Genomic DNA, 15204 nt, shown 5'->3' with positions numbered 1-15204 from the left:
ATAGCCTAAACAAATTTAAGGCTCAGCTGGACAGGTATTTTGAACGAACGGAGGGGTGAAATGGGAGTAGTGGTTGTGTTTTTTTTTTTTTTTTTTGGCTGATGCTGAATAAGCTTGCTTTCTTGCATCATATGCCTCTACTAATGCTAATGCTAACTAAATGTCAGTGAACAGAAATATCAACTAGTTAGTATGCACACAAGTGTAAATTTATTATTTTGTTAACCTGTGGAAAATATGCTTCCAATTTTCACATACCATTTAATTTTGTTAATTGGTAATGTAATAAAGTGTAGCCTGTGGATAATATTCCTCCTATTTTTGCTTATTATAATCGCTGTTTAAATATTAAACGGAGATTATTTTAATTCTATTAAGAATTAAAATTCATTTTGCAGACATGATCACAATGACCGGCGTTTACCACATATCACATAGTGAACAGTATTTTATTATGGAGAGTATCATAAAGTGATTTGATCATACAGTTATTTCTGCTATAATGTGCATTTGCTCCCAACATAACTGATATATCAGGGAATGCAAGTATAACGCGATTTTTGCATTTACTAATGCGCAATTTCGTCTGCAAGTAGCACCAGGTGAACACAAAACCCGGCAGCAAGCTGAACGTAGTGACCCGCACAGCAATATATACAAGTTTACAAAGCTTAAAAAATGTCAAACTGTGATGGCTATATTTCCTATTTACTGTAGTTGTATTGGTCGGAGACACTGTTTTCATTCGCTGTATTCACAAGATAACACGTGATATTGTAGGCTGACTCATTTTTCTGTTCAAATAGAAATTTTGTGATGTGTGATAGTGTGAGCAGAGTAGCACATTTCTGGAGGTGACTACCATAAAACAATAAAAACAATTTGCAGTTCCTGGTTTATTGGACTTTTCTTTTAGTGCAATCTAATTATAAACGGGTAGTAAACTCGATCTTACTGCATTTGTGATAATACCAATAGCTGGAATTCTGTGGGTTTTTATGTTATTATGGTGAAATGTGTCCCATTCACTGAAATCTTCAATCATATAAAAAGCATAAATAAATTTTCAGAATCTTCTCATTCTTATTTTTTAAGCTTTGTAAACTTGTTACTCCCTATCTCACTTGCTCGTATCATGTTAGTTGCAATTGGCTTTGTTATTAGCATTAGTAGAGGCATATGATACAAGAAAGCAAATTTATGTAGCATCAGCCAAAAAAAAAAAAAAAAAATCTTCAATCATATAAAAAAACCAGACTGTTCTCTTCATTCCTATTTTTAAGCTTTGTAAACTAGTCTTACTTGTGCAATTTGTGTGTCCCACATTTGTTGTTATTGATTGCTTATCTTTTTTACTGTTTTAAATTTTACAATCCAAAAAAAAAAAAAAAAAAAAAAAAAGTCAGTGAACAGAAATATCAATCAAACAAACTTCCTATCTTGTCAAGATAAAGTACTATATTTACTGTAATATTTATTTATTAGAAATTTAAGATGCTTAAACCTGCTTTAGAAATTTTCCTTACCACACTGAAAATTTTTTTGAGTACTCTGCCCATCCGTATTTTTCCCATAAGCCCAGTTGTTCTTAATGCATGTGATTCCACTGCAGGAATACCGTAACGCAGAGATTTTTAGGAACACATTTAGGATCATGCGTTATAGCAATCTGACTATATAGTGAACCAATCATGAAGCGGGAGTCCACTGTATATGCCCTTACTTCTGTCTTTATTGTTTACTGTGCAGTAATAAAATGTTAACTTTTAACAGAAAGAGCAGAAATAATCAAATTCATAAAGCAGATATTAACTCTTAATAGATTTTACTGTAATACACCACTCTGTGAATGACTATAAAAAAGGAATCACCTTATGTGCCAAGTGGATTTAGTGATTTGGATTTATTTTCTAAATTTGGTTTATACGTTGAAATTAAAACTTTTAGCAGATTTGCATTACCCAACTGCAGGAGAGATCTAACAAACAGGGCCACCCTAGTTGCATGATTTAAAATTCAGTACAAAAGAAACATGGATGTTTGGGACTTCCTAGCCCATTTATCTAGCAAAGGATTGTAACTACAGGTGACCCCTGCTTAACGCTGATCATTCGTTCCGGAAAAACAGAGCGCTAAGTGAATCCGCGCTAAGCGAGCGCCGCTTTCCCATAAGGTAACATATGTATTTGTGAGCTGCGGTCGGTGCCATAGGATATTTCCTAATCAATAATAAACGGTAATGAAAAGATGCACAAATGTCGGTCAAAATATTTAATATTCAAATATTTGCACATATAAAATATTCTGCATTACATACGTATAATTATGTGGTAACTACTTGCGTCTCAAAAGTAAACAAAATTCCAATTAAAATAATGAATTCAATTGATTTAATTTAATGGATGAATTTAATCATGAAAAATGTGTGGATTTTGAGTTGAACTTTGGCCCTCTTCCAAATAAACTAAAAGGGGTATTAATTTTAAATGGCCCGCAGCGTTACCACCCAACAATAAAGTCAACCGATCCTTCGCCGCTTTGAAACTTGGCATGTTTTTTGTTCTTTCAATATGAAACTTCTTTTAGGCATTCGTTTCCACAAAAGTCCTGCTTCATCTATGTTAAAAACTTGTTGAGAAGTATAATACCCCTCTTCAATAATTTTAACAAGTTCTTTTTTGAAAGTTTCAGCTCCTTAATCTGCACTAGCGGCTTCTCCCGGGATTTTAAATCTATTCTACCAGTTTTAAATGGTTCCACATTTTTTTTTTAGGCGAGTTTTCTTCAGATCATCGTATTGGCTAATCTCTTTCTCTCTCTCTCTCTTTTTTTTTTAATATTTAACTTAACTGAATTCTGCATTGGAATATTATCTTCAAAAAAATTAGTCTTTCCATTTCAATCCTAATAGCCGGTCTAGTCCTAGTTGCTTGCAGTGGAACAGCTATCTTTCCCGCTGCTAAAATTAATTCTTTATTTTTTCATAATTCTTCTTACAGTTAAATTTGCGAGTCCTAAATTATGGCACACATCCGCTTGTTGTTGACCGGAATCGATTCACTTCAAAACGTCTAATTTAATTTTCAAATTCAGTCTTTTTCTTACATTTATAGTTCGTACTGCGCCCAGACGTTGTTGCATTTTCATTCCTGTCGGTCATTATTAGCTCTTCGAAAATATAACTGCGTTGGTTGAATTAATTATGATACAATGTTCAAGTAAACTGTCCGTTACGCACAATGCCTAATACTGTACTGAGTGATGACTAACTAGACTTCGGATAAATGCATATAACGCAAATATTACAAGCAATATATTTGATCATTTTTTAAAATGTTGATCTCGGAACTACGTAACAAGTGACTGTACTTAAATTAGCGTGAGAGAAAATTTCACCGAGGGTGGGAAAATTGCTCAAGTCGGCATGGGAAATGTTTTAATGCTGTTTTGCTATTCATTTTCAAGCTATCGACTCCACAAATGAAACGATTTCGTTAAATATGTCAAAAATGTAATCTGTAAAAGAGCGTTATAGTGATCTGTGACAGCGTTATAGTCAGATACGGGTTATAATATAAGAACAGCGTTAAAGCGAACCGCGTTATAACGGGGGCCTGCTGTACAAAAGAAAAGGATGAAGGAAATCATTACTCATTGCTAGAACAAAGAATTAGGAATCATGGTAGTATATTCTCACTTATGCAGACCTATTGCATTGTATGTTGTGCAGTTACATTTTAACTTGGACTGTGCAGTCAATGCACGCTTAGTCCAGGTTTCCTTAGTATCTTCTCCATGCTCTTGCTCTACCACTGTGAAAGTTTTTGTGACTTTAGTGTGTATGTGCTATGTTACATCAGTACTGTCTGAAGTATGTAATGCTAATTAAATTTTTCTGATTATTGCTTATCATTTCTTTTCTCATTACTGCTTGCAATGTGCATGTAGCACATTCTTTTACAAAAAAGCTGTTACCTTTGAAATTCATTCAAATTATAACTTCAAAATGACTAAACACATTCATATAGGCCAATCATTTTTCAGTGACTATGGCATGCCTGTCAACAAAGGCTATCTCTATTTTTTTGCAAAACATGATGGCATACATGACACGTGCAAAAAGGATAGGTGGAACAGGACCAGGGTATGTCTGCCAGGGGCAAAGGTTGATGACGTAGAGCAGATATCATCTTTTAAGGGCACAAAGAGTAATATTGTTGTACACGTTGGCACTAATGATATTGAGTAGGAGACTGGCGGAATTACTTAACAAGTACGGGTTGAATTTGAAAGTGTCTGCAATTCTGCCCAGACACGATAGGAGGGTGTATATGATGAGAGCCTTGTCGATCGATTCGGCCCTGGAGAAATAGTGCAAGGCTCAAGGGGAAGAATTTTTCTCAGCCTGGTTTGTGCTTGTTAACAGGAGGGACTGCTTCTACAGGGATGGGATACACTTAAATAGAAATGGTGCAAGAAGTGCAAGAATATTTGCTGATGCGATCGAGGCAGAGTTAAGTGGGTCAGAAAACTGATAGCTTGAGGGGGATACACGGACTAATAGATTAACAGTAGCTGCTGGCAGAGGTGAAAGTGAATCTTGCACTGCTTCTATTGAAATGCAATTGAGCAGCAGCCTGGAAAGCAAGGCAATGGGGATTTCCAGGACTGCTGGGAGTCATAGTGGAACAAGTAAATACATGGGCTGCACCAGGGTAACTAAGAGTAGAAAGAGGTGCATGTATACTTGTGTGTACACCAATGCTAGGAATATAGTAATTAAATTTGATGAGCTTGAAGTGTTAGTCAAGACATCAAAGGCAGATATCGTTGGGGATATCAGAGATGTGGTGTCACACAGACTTAAGCAGTGCAGAATTGGTATTTGGGGAGTACAGAAAGGATAGACAGGACAGGAAGATAGGAGGGGTTATGCTGTTAGTTAAGAAACAAAATCTCAGGTAGTGCATCCAGCTGATGCTGGTGGACAATGCAATGTTGAGTCTGTTTGGTGTGACACAAGCACTGGGAAAGGAAAAATGAGTAGGTATGTGTTGTTATAGACCTACTGAACCTGATGAGTATAATGAGCAATTGTGCAGAGAAATAGAGTGGGTCAGCAAATCAGAGTGTCTTATAATGGGGGATTTTAATTTCCCAGAGACTGACTGGAATTTGTGGGTTGGTTACTCACACACTAGCAAGGCTTTTGTGGATGATTTATTGGATGATTGTTTTCTACAGCAGCATGTTCAGGAGGCAACTAGAGGGGGTAATACACTTGATGTGATTATCAGTAGTGATCCTTCATGCATTAAGAATCTGCAGATAAAGGAACCACTAGGTGGCAGTGATCACAGTGTGGTGAAGTGGGATTTACTCAAAGAGGTAACTACTATCAGGGGTAAAGGGAAGGGTTTTTGCTTTCGTGAAGGTGACTACTGTGGTCTGAGACAGTATTTAAATTTTATACGGTAGGACCAACTGATGATGTTACCAACAGCAAATTCAAAATGGGAAGCATTCAAAGAAATAATCTTGGAAGCTACTAGGCTTTTCATACCAACTAAGAAATATTGTTCAAGATTTAGGCCTAAATGGATGTCAGATGAACTAATTAGACGTGTGGCAGAGAAGAAAAATGCATGGAAGACTGCTGCACAAATTGGAGCAATGTGGCATTGGAGGCAAATTGCTGCTATGGATAAAGGGACGGTTGAGTGGGAGAAGACAGAGTGGTAATCAATGGACACTGCTCTTCGTGGACTAACGTTATTAGTGGAGTCGTTCAGTGTTCAGTCCATTGTTGTTTTCTGTATTCATTAATGATATTGATGATGATATATCAGGCTTAATGTCCAAGTTTGCAGACGATATGAAGGTCAGCAGGGTTGTTAATGACAGTACCCTGCTGCAACAGGATCTAGAAAAGTTGAGCAGATGGGCCGAGAGGTGGCAACTAAAGTTTAACATTACATTTGTCAAAGTACTACATATGGGAAGCAGTAATCCCAGAGTAACGTATCAACTCTGTGGAACTACACTGACAGTGGTAGAGAATGAAAAGGACCTGGGGGTAATCGTGCAGGCAGATATGAAGTTTTCTGAACAGTGCAGACAGTCTGCGAGAGTAGCTCATGGTGTCTTGTCAATGATATACAGCAATGTATAACATTGACAAGACAATGAGATACAGGAATGTTTCTAGCAGGGATAAGGTGATTATCTCCTTGTATGAGGAAATGGTCAAGCCCCACCTTGAGTACTGTATACAGGTCTGGAGGCCTCATTTTAAGAAGGATGTAGAGCTGTTGGAACGAGTACAGAGAAGGGCAACAAGATTAGTGAATGGAACAAAGGGTTGCTCTTATGAAGCAAAGCTTAAGTTTTGCAAATTACAGTGTCTGGAGACTAGGCACCTGAGAGGTGATCTGATTGAGGTGTATAAAGCCTTGAATGGTTTGAGCATGCTCAATGCGGATGGGCTTCTTGTTCTTCTTCTTGCTCAGAATATTCGCCTGAGAGGGCATAAATTCAAATTGAGGAAAGACAGTTGTAGGATAGATGTGCGGAAGTTTGCCTTTAGCCAGCGGGTGGTTTATTGCTGGAACAAACTTCCATCTGTTGTAGAAGTTGATAGATTAAACAGATTCAAGGCAGAACTAGACAAACATTTGGAGCGAGTGGATGGATAAAATGAGAAGGGGGTGTGTATAATTTTGCTTTCTTGCATCATGTGCCAATGCTGTGCATTGGGGCCCACGCCTGAAAGGGGGCCCCCTGCCCAAAACAGGAAAAAAAAAAAAAAAAAAGTAAGTTTTTTTTAAGTTATGTTTATGATAAAATTTACTATGTCTACAAACAGTTTTTTTCACATGAAGCATGTTATTGTTAGCTAGCTGTAGAGCACAAGGAAACCTGCAGTGAATATAGGTGAAACATTAGCATAGCTGCTGCTTCCTGGGCAGTTTTAAAGGATTTGTGACTGTGGGGGCAAAAGTCAAATAGGGAGCCCACTTATTGGGGGTGATTATTATTGAGTATAGTTAACCCCAGGGGTTGACAACTGGTGAGTATGGGCTTGGCAAACTCAGGGTCCTGAGCTAGATATCATCATTCTTCTCTTTCTTGGTGATTCCTTTCTACTACTGACACTCTGTCTCTCTCTCTCTCACCAGGGTAATTCGGGGGATTTTTTTTTTTTTTTGCTGGTGCAGTATAAGCTCAGGCTTCCTTGCACCATATGGCTAATAATAATACTTCTCTCTAAACAGATGTGATTTGATATGTTTAGTTAATCTAAGTTTGCATAGAGAATCATTCCAACGTTGTACTTATGGTTAAAAAGAAGGCACTGGTACACATTTCAAATAAGTGGTCACCCCAGATCTAAAAAAGAAAAATTTTAGATATCAAATAATACATTAAATTATTTGGGTAGTACCCAGTTGGAAACATTTATTTTTATTTTTTTACTTATCATCCCTGCCACCAGCTGCTTCCATACAAGTGACTGCATTCTTATATCTTTTAATACAAAGATTTAATTATTTATAACCTTATCAATTATCCTCGAATGACTGGGTTTTACATGGATCTGATAGCGATGTTTCATACAGTTAATACTATTTTGAAAGTCCCGACAGTTGTCTTAGAAGTGTGAGTCAAATAATACACAAACATTCTTTTCAGATTGTGAGAAACAAAAAAAAAAAGTCAACAAATATTTTTTATTCATTGAAGAGGCCTCTGGAGTCAGGAACTCTATAATTCATCTGTAATGTATTAAAAAATACTGACTCATATTTATAAAATGCCTTTATTATAATAAAAAAAAAATATATGCATACTGACTGAATATTAAAATAAAATAGTGTATAAGGACACAATAGGTCTGAGAGGTAACCACAGCCTTGTGCACTTTAGGCAGGCCATAAAATCTAGGTAAGTGGCAGCCCAATGCATGCAACCTCCAGGAAACCTCCTCAGATATTTTCCCCGTCTTAAGCCAACTCTGGATCAGCCTAAAGTGCACAAGGCTGGGGTACCTCTCAGACCTATTGTGTCATTTGTTGGCAGTTCGACACATGCACTATCCACATTTTTGGCTGAACTTGTATCCCCTGTGGTGGGACACTCAGATTATACTATTAAAAACAGCAGGGAATTTGTGCAGTATGTCCATGCTCAGGAGGTAGAAGAGGATGAGATTATGGTATCTTTCGATGTTGTTTCTTTGTTCACATGTATACCCGTCGAACATGGCTTGGATTGTGTGTGAAATGCTTTGAATAAGGATAGTACTTTGAAAGATAGGACAGCCCATGTGGTGAGGATATTTGCGAAGGTGTTAGCCTATGTTTATCTAGTACCACTATGTTATTTAGAACGGTACCAGCAGGTCCGTGGAGTGGCCATAGGTTCACCTATTAGTGCAATTATAGCCAACAGCCATGGAAGAGTTTGAAGACAGGATGTTGGGGAGTTCTAGTTCTCTCCCATTACGAGCATGGAAGAGATATGTTGTTGACACGTTCACGGTAATACAAAGAGGACACAAAATAAAAATGCTCAATTGGTTGAATAGTGGTTCACCCTATATTCGGTTTACTTCAGAGGTTGAGCAGGGAGGGGCCCTTCCGTTCCTAGATGTGTGGGTGTGTGTGTGTGTGTGTGTGTGTTACAGAGAAGGCCGACACTTGAAAACTAAAGTTTATAGAAAACCTGTCATGGCCAATACACACTTTAAAACTGCTCAGGCCGGCTGCCACAAGAATAGTGTGGTTAAGGCCTTAATGGAAAGGGTGGGGTCCCACTACTCCTCATCTGAAGAGAGCCGATGAGATTAAACGTGTTACGGCAGACCTAGTAGACCCAGAACATTGAGAGAGGTTTAGGAGGTAGGAGTAATAGTCTCAGAGATGCTTTTACACCTATTGCCACCGTATACATTCCCTAATATCCAGGCATTTTGGAACCCATTTCCCGTATCTTACGTTCAGGTAAGATAAGCTGTGTGCAGCTGCCGGGTCGGAGGCTGCACACAGTAGTGTCTGCAACCAAAGATACTATTGCGGGTAATAACACTAGTGGGGTTATATATGAAATTGAGTGTGCCCTGATTGTGGGGAGAGTTATGTGGGAGAAACAAAATGCAGGCTGCAGGATCGCCTGGGGGAACACGATAGAGCCCTCAAGACTGCTAATTATGGGAGTTGAGCCATGGCTGAACATGCCTGGGAATGTTCAGCCAAATTTCATCTCCTAATAACTAATTGTTATGCACATACACCACTAGAAAGTTAAAATATAAGAGGTTTATGTCAATCATTTATAAAATATATTGCTCATTCAAACAAACAGTGTCTTCACTAGAAAAGTCATGCAGCAGTGTTTAATTAGATTCCATTTTGAACATATATAAAGGCTTGATATTCTAGATCCAATATAAGTGAATAATTTGGATACCTTATTTTCTCTATACTTGCAAAATGGAATGCAGCTTTAGAGACAAATGTAAGCTTTCAGATGTCAAACAAACTAACATAAACTCCTTTGTATGTTGATGAACTCCTTACATTATATCAATGAAATGTCTGGAAAACAACACTTGCATACAGCAAATTTAAGCCATTCTTCTAGTCAAATATAGGCCCAACTCCATTTTAATTCATTAGCATCTCTCCCTTCTCTTATTTTCTTGACATTTGTATGCACGTTCCATACTGGCAGCAAAAGCAGTGGAAACACAATCAGTGTATTAACAAAACAATTACAGTTTATAAAAAACTGAAATAAGATATGCTTTGATGAGCACAACAAAATTGATGAGCAAAAACAAGTTACACTGAATAAATTATGAAAAAAAGAATACTTTAACATTAGATAAATATACATTTACTTAACTTAAATTAACTTAAAGTATTATTATCCAGGTAAGTTGAGTTTTTATTTTGAGATAAAACTAATAAATCAACTACTACAGTTCATTCCAACATTTCTTGCAAATTATCTTCCAATCTTTTTCTTTTAATTAAAAATAGTTCAGAAAACAGAGGTAAGCACCAATTGGTACAACAGACACTGTAGTTTCAACAGTAAGCAATTGCATTTCTTATTTTGTGAAGTCAGACAATAATAGATCCTAACAATTGTTAATTTCATAATCTTTTCAATTTAATTTTTTGGTATTTAGCATTAAAAAGTATTCTTGGCACGATATATTTTGGTACCACGTGTATCAAAATATACCATAACATACCATGGGTTAGAAATTTTCATTAAAGACATCCCTGAATTGGGAGCAAACTGATGTGGTAGGGTATCCATTTACTTACTTTTTTTTGTATGGTTACCTTCCTTCAAATTTTATCTTTCCACCTAACTCACTTTTCTTATTCTAATTCCAAAAACTGTAAATATATAGTCAGAAAATTCAATTTTGAAAAGATCTTTTTTGCTTAAAGCTACATTACACTCGAAAATGAACAGGTAAAACAAAATAAAAATTAAGTATTTTTGGGAGCTGCTCTCATGTCCTTGATAAAGAATCTCTGCTTTACCGTTTTACATAATAGAGCTGCAAGTGGTCTGTCTGCCAGGGGGCAAAGGTTGATGTCACTGGAGAGCAGATATCATCTTTTAAGGGCACAACAGGTGATATTGTTGTACACATTGGCACTAACAATATTAAGAGTAGAATAATGGCAGAATTATTTAACAAGTACAGGTCAACGTTGAAAAAAGCTATGAGTTAGGGACAAAATTGAAAGTGTCTGCAATTCTGCCCAGACACGATAGGAGGGAGTATATGATGCCTAGTCAATCAATTTGGCCCTGGAGAGATCGTGCAAGGCTCATGAGGTAAAATTTTTTTCAGCCTGTTCTGTGCTTAACAGGAAAGACAGCTTCTACAGGGATGGGATACACTTAAACAGAAAGTGTGCAAGAATATTTTCTGATGCTATCGAGGCACTGTTAGGTGGGCTGGAAAACTGCTAGCTTGGGGGGTGGATATAAGAACTAATAGATTAACAGTAGCCGCTGGCAGAGGTGAAAGTGATTCTTGCACTGCTTCTATTGGAATGAGCAGCAGCCTGGAAAACAAGATGCAGGGTATTTCCGAGACTGCTGGGAGTCACTGCAATACAAGTAAACACATGGGTTGTATTAGGGTAGCTAGGAATAGGAACAGGTGCATGTATACTTGCGTATACACCAATGCTAGGAGTTTGGTAAATAAATTTGACGAATTTGAGGTGTTGGTGAAAACATCAAAGGCAGATATTGTTGGGATAGCAGAGACATGGTGTCACACATATAAGGAATGCAGAATTGGAATTTGGGGAATACAATGTGTATAGAAAGGATAGACAGGACAGGAAGGGAGGAGGGGTTATGCTGTTAATTAAGAAACAAAATCTAAGGAAGTAGTACATCCAATTGACATTGATGGACAACGCGATGTTGAGTCAGTGTGGTGTGACATAAGTGATGGGAAAGGGAAAATGGGAGTAGGTGTGTGTTATAGGCCTAATGAATCTGATGAGTATAATGAGCAATTGCACAGAGTAATAGAGTGGGCCAATAAATCAGAATGTCTTATAATCAGGGATTTTAATGGTCCAGATATTGACTGGAACTTGTGGGAATCATCCAATAAATCCACTTTTGTGGATTTATTGGATGATTTTTTCCTACAGCAACATGTTCGAGAGGCAACCAGAGGGAGTAATAGTCTTAATCTGATTATCAGCAGTGATTCTTCACGCATTAAGAATTTGCTGATAAAGGAATCACTAGGTGGGAAGGGAAAGGGTTTTTGCTTTCGCAAAGGTGACTACAGTGGTCTCGGAGAGTTTTTAAATTCTATATAGTGGGATCAACTGATGTTACAAACAGTGAATTCTAAATGGTAAGCTTTCAGGGACTTAATCTTGGAGGGTACTAGGCTTTTTATACTAACTAAGAAATACTGTTCAAGGTTTAGGCCTAAATGGATGTCAGATGAATTAATGAGAATTTTCTTCTCATTGCAGAGAAGAAAAGTGCATGGGATGCATATAAATTACACTGGTTTACGGTGTATCTGGGGTTTGAGTAAAAGTATGTGGCAGTTAGTTATGCATGTTTACTGATTACTAAACTGAAGTCCGTTTGTTTCTATCACGTAAAGATTTTTCACAATTCATTAACAAAATATTGATGATGGTGGACCAACTGATGATGTTACCAACAGCAAATTCAAAATGGGAAGCATTCAAAGAACTTATCTTGGAAGCTACTAGGCTTTACATACCAACTAAGAAATATTGTTCAAGGTTTAGGCCAAAATGGATGTCAGATGAACTAATGAGGCATATGGCAGAGAAGAAAAATGCATGGGATACTTACAAATTAACACATGACACAGAAGCCTATGATAGATACAAGTTGATATGCAACCAAGTTACAAAGGAGGTTAGGCAGGCGAAGGCAGATTACGAGAAATCCTTGGCAAGGGATGCAAAGAAAAACAGCAAAGAGTTCTTTACTTATGTAAACTCTAGAAGGAGAGGGATGAATCAGATTGGTCCTCTTGATATTGATGGGTCAAGTGTTGATGATCCTGCTCAGGTAGCTAACAAACTAAATGAATATTTTGCATCGACATTCACACATGAGGAGTTATTCAGCGAGGGGAATGCCAGAGGTGTATTCAACTCTAGCAGTAAGTTACAGAATCTTGAAATAACTGGGAGTAAAGTGGAGGAGAAACTGTTGAAGATAAACACAAGAAAGGCACCCGGGGTGGATGGGATCTATCCAGTTATATTAAAGGAGGCAGCAAAGGAAGTAAGCAAACCCTTAGCCATAATTATGAGAGCTTCCTTGGACTCAGGGGAGGTACCCATAGACTGGAAATGTGCAAATGTGACCCCAATTCACAAAGGAGGATCAAAGGCTGACACAAGTAATTATAGACCTGTGAGCTTAACTTCTGTTCCAGGAAAATTAATGGAGGCACTGGTTAAAGAAGCACTGCAGGATCATTTAGACAAGACTTCAGTTATAGCTCAGACACAGCATGGTTTTGTTAAGGGGAAGTCTTGCCTGACCAACTTGATTGGATACTATGATGCAGTCACAAAAGAACTGGATGCAGGGAATAACTTTGATATTATATACTTGGATCTTAGAAAGGCTTTTGATACTGTTGCACATGGAAGACTGCTACACAAATTGGAGCAGTGTGACATTGGAGGCAAATTACTGCTATGGATAAAGGGGTGGTTGAGGGGGAGAAGACAGAGAGTGGTAATCAATGGACACTGCTCATCGTGGACTGATGTTATTAGTGGAGTCCCTCAGGGCTCAGTGTTGGGTCCATTGTTGTTTTCTGTATTTGTGAATGATATTGATGATGGTATATCGGGATTAATGTCCAAGTTTGCAGACGATACAAAGGTTGGCAGGGTTGTCAAGGACACTACTGACACTATGCTGCTGCAACAGGATCTGGAAAGGTTGAGCAGATGGGCTGAGAGGTGGCAAATGAAGTTTAACATTGACAAATGTAAAGTACTACACATGGGAAACAGCAACCCCAGAGCAACGTATCAACTCTGTGGTACAACACTGACAGTGGTAGAGAATGAAAGGGACTTGGGGGTGGTTGTGCAGGCAGATATGAAGTTCTCTGAGCAGTGCAGACGGGCTGCAAGAGTAGCTCATGGAGTATTGTCAATGATATACAGGAATTTTTCCAGCAGGGATAAGGAGGTGATTATTCCCTTGTATAAGGCGATGGTCAGGCCACACCTAGAGTACTGTATACAGGTCTGGAGGCCTCATTTCAAGAAGGATGTAGAGCTGCTGGAACGAGTACAGAGAAGGGCAACAAGATTAGTGAATGGAACAAAGGGGTGCTCTTACGAAGAACGGCTTAAGTTTTGCAAATTACAGTGTCTGGAGACTAGGCACCAGCGAGGTGATCTGATAGAGGTGTATAAAGCCTTGAATGGTTTAAGCATGCTCAATGCTGATGGGATTCTTCCTCTAGCTCAGAATAATCACCTGAGAGGGCATAAATTCAAATTGAGGAAAGACAGATGTAGGATAGACGTGCGGAAATTTGCCTTTAGCCAGCGGGTGGTTGGTTGGTGGAACAGACTTCCATCCCTTGTGGTGGAGGTTGATAGCCTAAATAAGTTTAAGGCTCAGCTGGACAGGTATTTTGAACGAACGGAGGGGTGAAGTGGAAGTGGTTTTTTTTTTTTTTTTTTTTGGCTGATGCTGCATAAGCTTGCTTTCTTGCATCAAATGCCTCTACTAATGCTAATGCTATTACCTGGGTATTATAGGCAAATGTGTACAAGTTTTACCCCTATATTCGTAATCAGTATCACATATTTGCCTCACGTACAACAGATTGTGCATGTTTAACCTGTAACTATACACACTGCAAGGTAGCCAACCTTGACTCAGGAAGGTAGATGGCCCCCCCACCTCGCTTTTCTGGCCCATCTGTGATTCCCAGAATTTTATTTTCCGAGTGGAGTCTAGGAGACTTCTGTGTGTAGTTACGGGTTAAACTTGTCTGAGCATGCACTCACTTGTTTGTACAGTCCACTCAACCACAGAGCCTATATAAGTGGCACATCCCTTATGCGGTCACAGTACTCCTGTAAAAACCGTCATGAGCTCTCATTGTGTGTTAGTTTTCTTTTAGTATGGCAACGAGACAGTCCCGACATATTTTGTTTCATATGTGGTTGTTTTGTTCCTGTGAAGCAGAGGTGAAATATTACCGATTAAAGGAAAAAAAGGTGTGCTTGCCATTCCTATGGTGTGGCACGAGCCAGTAAGCCATGCTGAATGTTACTTTTGTGTATGTGACATTAAAGGTTACAATTCAAAAAATAAAAAGGACATCAAATATCAGATCTACCGTCAGCCATAAGACCAGTTCTGCATGGACCTGATCTGCCTGTAAAACCTCCACCACAAACTTTGGAGTCCACATCTTCTTCCACCGAAGCAGAAGCTAAAGAGGTTAGTGAAGAGGAATGTTATCAACCAGAAAATATTTTAACGGCACAGCAATTCACGCAAGTCGAACTGAACGATTTAGTAAGGAACTTACTTAGGTCTTCCTAAGTATGCTGCTGAAATTCTGGGATCCAGACTTCAAGCGAAGAACTTACTTGCTCCAGGTACAGAAAT

Source organism: Mastigoproctus giganteus, chromosome 1 (genome assembly GCF_048544385.1).
Source record: "Mastigoproctus giganteus isolate SK-2022 chromosome 1, ASM4854438v1, whole genome shotgun sequence".
NCBI lineage: Eukaryota > Metazoa > Arthropoda > Arachnida > Uropygi > Thelyphonidae > Mastigoproctus > Mastigoproctus giganteus.
Note: the sequence above shows the minus strand (reverse complement) of the source record.